We start from the raw sequence: 5,989 nt of genomic DNA, 5'->3' as shown, positions 1-5,989 counted from the left end.
AGCACAGGTCACTGCCCCCACCCCTCTTCCGGGGAGCCTGTGCAGCCCGCCACTGCCAGGTTCCCGGGATCCAGGGACAATTTCTCAGGGAGAACACACGGCGGGCCTCAGGCTGGGGCAACGTCACGCCGACTTCTGCCGCCGCAGGACCGCTCCGCACTCCGTGCCCCTCCCTGCCCCCGGCCTGAGAGCGCCAGAGCCCCCGAGTCAGCGGCTCCTTTAACGCCGTCCTGTCTGAGCAAAAAGCAGACGCCCTCCAGCGACCTACACGCAGAGGCAGGGCCAAGTCGAAAGCTGAGCCCCTGTGAGCTGTGAGAACAAAGAAGAAAAAGGGAAATCTCTCCCAGCAGCCTCAGAAACAGCGGATTAAAGCTACACAATCAATTTGATGTACCCTGCCTCTGTGGAATACATGAATAGACAGCGAATCATCCCAAATTGAGGAGGCGGACTTCTAGAGCAAGATCTATGATTTTTTCCCCTTTTCCTCTTTTTGTGAATGTGTATGTGTATGCTTCTGTGTGAGATCTTGTCTGTATAGGTTTGCTTCCACCATTTGTCCCAGCGTTCTATCCGACCATTTTTTTTTTTAATTTTTTTCTTAATAATTAATTTTAATTTAAAGAACTCTGTTATACTTTACCTTCTTTCTATCTTTCCTTCCTTCCTTCCCTTTTTGAGACAACGAATCGTCCCAAATTGAGGAGGTGGACTTGGAGAGCAAGTTTTATGATTTTTTCCACTTTACCTCTTTTTGTGAGGGTATATGTGTATGCTTCTATGTAAGATTTTGTCTCTATAACTTTGCTTCCACCATTTGTCCTAAGGTTCTATCCTTCCCTTTTTTTTTTCCTCTAAATAATTATTTTTTTAATTCAATAACTTTATTATACTTTATTTTATTTTACTGTATCTTCTTTCTTTCTGTATTTTTTCCTTCCTTCCCTCATTCCTTCCTTCCTTCCCTCCTCCCTCCCTCCCTCCTTTCTTTCCTTCTTGCCTTCTTCCTTTCTTTTCTTCTTTCTTTCTTTCTTCCTTCCCTCCTTCCTTCCTTCCCTCCTCTCTTTCTTTCTTTCTTTCTTTCTTTCCTATTTCCTCCTACTTATACTAATTCTCTCTACTTTCTCTCCCTTTTATTCTGAGCCGAGTGGATGAAAGGCTCTTGCTGCTCCAGCCAGGAGTCAGGACTCTGCCTCTGAGGTGGGAGAGCCAACTTCAGAACACTCGTCAAGAAGAGACCTCCCAGCCCCACATAATATCAAACGGCGAAAATCTCCCAGAGATCTCCATCTCAACACCAGCACCCAGCTTCGCTCAACGACCAGCAAGCTACAGTGCTGGACAACCTATGCCAACCATATAGCAAAACAGGAACACAACCCCACCCACTAGCAGAGAGGCTGCCTAAAATCATAATAAGTCCACAGACACCCCAAAACACACCACCAGACGTGGACCTGCCCACTAGAGAGACAAGATCTAGCCTCATACACCACAACACAGCCACTAGTCCCCTCCACCAGGAAGCCTACACAACGCACTGAACCAACCTTAGCCACTGGAGACAGACATCAAAAACAACGGGAGCTACGAACTTGCAGCCTGCAAAAAGGTGAACCCAATCACAGTAAGATAAGCAAAATGAGAAGACAGAAAAACACACAGCAGATGAAGGAGCAGGATAAAAACCCACCAGACCTAACAAATGAAGAGGAAATAGGCAGTCTACCTGAAAAAGAGTTCAGAATAATGATAGTAAAGATGATCCAAAATCTTGGAAATAGAATGGACAAAATGCAAGAAGCAGTTAACAAGGACCTAGAAGAAATAAAGATGAAACAGACAATGATGAACAACACAATAAATGAAATGAAAAATACTCTAGATGGGATCAATAGCAGAATAAATGAGGCAGAAGAACGGATAAGTGACCTGGAAGATAAAATAGTGGAAATAACTACTGCAGAGCAGAATAAAGAAAAAAGAATGAAAAGAACTGAGGACAGTCTCAGAGACCTCTGGGACAACATTAAACGCACCAACATTCGAATTATAGGGGTTCCAGAAGAAGAAGAGAAAAAGAAAGGGACTGAGAAAATATTTGAAGAGATTATAGTTGAAAACTTCCCTAATATGGGAAAGGAAATCGTTAATCAAGTCCAGGAAGCACAGAGAGTCCCATACAGGATAAATTCAAGGAGAAATACGCCAAGACACATATTAATCAAACTGTCAAAAACTAAATACAAAGAAAGCATATTAAAAGCAGCAAGGGAAAAACAACAAATAACACACAAGGGAATCCCCATAAGGTTAACAGCTGATCTCTCAGCAGAAACTCTACAAGCCAGAAGGGAGTGGCAGGACATACTGAAAGTGATGAAGGAGAAAAACCTGCAACCAAGATTACTCTACCCAGCAAGGATCTCATTCAGATTTGATGGAGAAATTAAAACCTTTACAGACAAGCAAAAGCTGAGAGAGTTCAGCACCACCAAACCAGCTTTACAACAAATGCTAAAGGAACTTCTCTAGACAAAAACACAAGAGAAGGAAAAGTCCTATAATAACGAACCCAAAACAATTTAGAAAATGGGAATAGGAACATACATATCGATAATTACCTTAAATGTAAATGGACTAAATGCTCCCACCAAAAGACACAGATTGGCTGAATGGATACAAAAACAAGACCCATATATATGCTGTCTACAAGAGACCCACTTCAGACCTAGAGACACATACAGACTGAAAGTAAGGGGATGGAAAAAGATATTCCATGCAAATGGAAACCAAAAGAAAGCTGGAGTAGCAATTCTCATATCAGACAAAATAGACTTTAAAATAAGGACTATCAGAAGAGACAAAGAAGGACACTACATAATGATTAAGGGATCGATCCAAGAAGAAGATATAACAATTGTAAATATTTATGCACCCAACATAGGAGCACCTCAATACATAAGGCAAAAACTAGCAGCCATAAAAGGGGAAATCGACAGTAACACATTCATAGTAGGGGACTTCAACACCCCACTTTCACCAATGGACAGATCATCCAAAATGAAAATAAATAAGGAAACACAAGCTTTAAATGATACATTAAACAGGATGGACTTAATTGATATTTATAGGACACTCCATCCAAAAACAACAGAATACACATTTTTCTCAAGTGCTCATGGAACATTCTCCAGGATAGATCATATCTTGGGTCACAAATCAAGCCTTGGTAAATTTAAGAAAATTGAAATTATATCAAGTATCTTTTCCGACCACAACGCCATGAGATTAGATATCAATTATAGGAAAAGAGCAGTAAAAAATACAAACACATGGAGGCTAAACAATACACTACTTAGTAACGAAGTGATCACTGAAGAAATCAAAGAGGAAATTAAAAAATACCTAGAAACAAATGACAATGGAGATACAACGACCCAAAACCTATGGGATGCAGCAAAAGCAGTTCTAAGAGGGAAGTTTATAGCAATACAAGCCCACCTTAAGAAGCAGGAAACATCTCGAATAAACAACCTAACCTTGCACCTCAAGCAATTAGAGAAAGAAGAACAAAAAAACCCCAGAGTTAGCAGAAGGAAAGAAATCATAAAAATCAGATCAGAAATAAATGAAAAAGAAATGAAGGAAACAATAGCAAAGATCAATAAAACTAAAAGCTGGTTCTTTGAGAAGATTAACAAAATTGATAAACCATTAGCCAGACTCATCAAGAAAATAAGGGAGAAGACTCAAATCAATAGAATCAGAAATGAAAAAGGAGAAGTAACAACTGACACTGCAGAAATACAAAAAATCATGAGGGATTACTACAAGCAACTCTATGCCAATAAAATGGACAATCTGGAAGAAATGGACAAATTCTTAGAAATGCACAAACTGCCAAGACTGAATCAGGAAGAAATAGAAAATATGAACAGACCAATCACAAACACTGAAATTGAAACTGTGATTAAAAATCTTCCAACAAACAAAAGCCCAGGACCAGATGGCTTCACAGGCGAATTCTATCAAACATTTAGAGAAGAGCTAACACCTATTCTTCTCAAACTCTTCCAAAATATAGCAGAGGGAGGAACACTCCCAAACTCATTCTACGAGGCCACCATCACCTTGATACCAAAACCAGACAAGGATGTCACAAAGAAAGAAAACTACAGGCCAATATCACTGATGAACATAGATGCAAAAATCCTCAACAAAATACTAGCAAACAGAATCCAACAGCACATTAAAAGGATCATACACCATGATCAAGTGGGGTTTATTCCAGGAATGCAAGGATTCTTCAATATACGCAAATCTATCAATGTGATTAACCATATTAACAAATTGAAGGAGAAAAACCATATGATCATCTCAATAGATGCAGAGAAAGCTTTTGACAAAATTCAACACCCATTTATGATAAAAACCCTGCAGAAAGTAGGTGTAGAGGGAACTTTCCTCAATATAATAAAGGCCGTATATGACAAGCCCACAGCCAACATCATCCTCAATGGCGAAAAACTGAAAGCATTTCCACTAAGGTCAGGAACAAGACAAGGTTGCCCACTCTCACCACTCTTATTCAACATAGTTTTGGAAGTTTTAGCCACAGCAATCAGAGAAGAAAAGGAAATAAAAGGAATCCAAATCGGAAAAGAAGAAGTAAAGCTGTCACTGTTTGCAGATGACATGATACTATACATAGAGAATCCTAAAGATGCTACCAGAAAACTACTAGAGCTAATCAATGAATTTGGTAAAGTAGCAGGATACAAAATTAATGCACAGAAATCTCTGGCATTCCTATATACTAATGATGAAAAATCTGAAAGTGAAATCAAGAAAACACTCCCATTTACCATTGCAACAAAAAGAATAAAATATCTAGGAATAAACCTACCTAAGGAGACAAAAGACCTGTATGCAGAAAATTATAAGACACTGATGAAAGAAATTAAAGATGATACAAACAGATGGAGAGATATACCATGTTCTTGGATTGGAAGAATCAACATTGTGAAAATGACTCTACTTCCCAAAGCAATCTATAGATTCAATGCAATCCCTATCAAACTACCACTGGCATTTTTCACAGAACTAGAACAAAAAATTTCACAATTTGTATGGAAACACAAAAGACCCCGAATAGCCAAAGCAATCTTGAGAACAAAAAATGGAGCTGGAGGAATCAGGCTGCCTGACTTCAGACTATACTACAAAGCTACAGTAATCAAGACAGTATGGTACTGGCACAAAAACAGAAAGATAGATCAATGGAATAGGATAGAAAGCCCAGAGATAAACCCATGCACATATGGTCACCTTATCTTTGATAAAGGTGGCAGGAATATACAGTGGAGAAAGGACAGCCTCTTCAATAAGTGGTGCTGGGAAAATTGGATAGGTACATGTAAAAGTATGAGATTAGATCACTCCCTAACACCATACACAAAAATAAGCTCAAAATGGATTAAAGACCTAAATGTAAGGCCAGAAACTATCAAACTCTTAGAGGAAAACATAGGCAGAACACTCTATGACATAAATCACAGCAAGATCCTTCTTGACCCATCTCCTAGAGTAATGGAGATAAAAACAAAAATAAACAAATGGGACCTAATGAAACTTCAAAGCTTTTGCACAGCAAAGGAAACCATAAACAAGACCAAAAGACAGCCCTCAGAATGGGAGAAAATATTTGCAAATGAATCAACTGACAAAGGATTAATCTCTAAAATTTACAGGCAGCTCATGCAGCTCAATAACAAAAAAATAAACAACCCAATCCAAAAATGGGCAGAAGACCTAAATAGACATTTCTCCAAAGAAGATATACAGACTGCCAACAAACACATGAAAGAATGCTCAACATCATTAATCATTAGAGAAATGCAAATCAAAACTACAATGAGATATCATCTCACACCAGTCAGAATGGCCATCATCAAAAAATCTAGAAACAATAAATGCTGGAGAGGGT

Source organism: Lipotes vexillifer, unplaced genomic scaffold (assembly GCF_000442215.2).
Source record: "Lipotes vexillifer unplaced genomic scaffold, Lipotes_vexillifer_v1.1 scaffold1853, whole genome shotgun sequence".
NCBI classification, from domain to species: Eukaryota; Metazoa; Chordata; class Mammalia; order Artiodactyla; family Lipotidae; genus Lipotes; species Lipotes vexillifer.
This window is presented reverse-complemented; position numbering follows the sequence as displayed.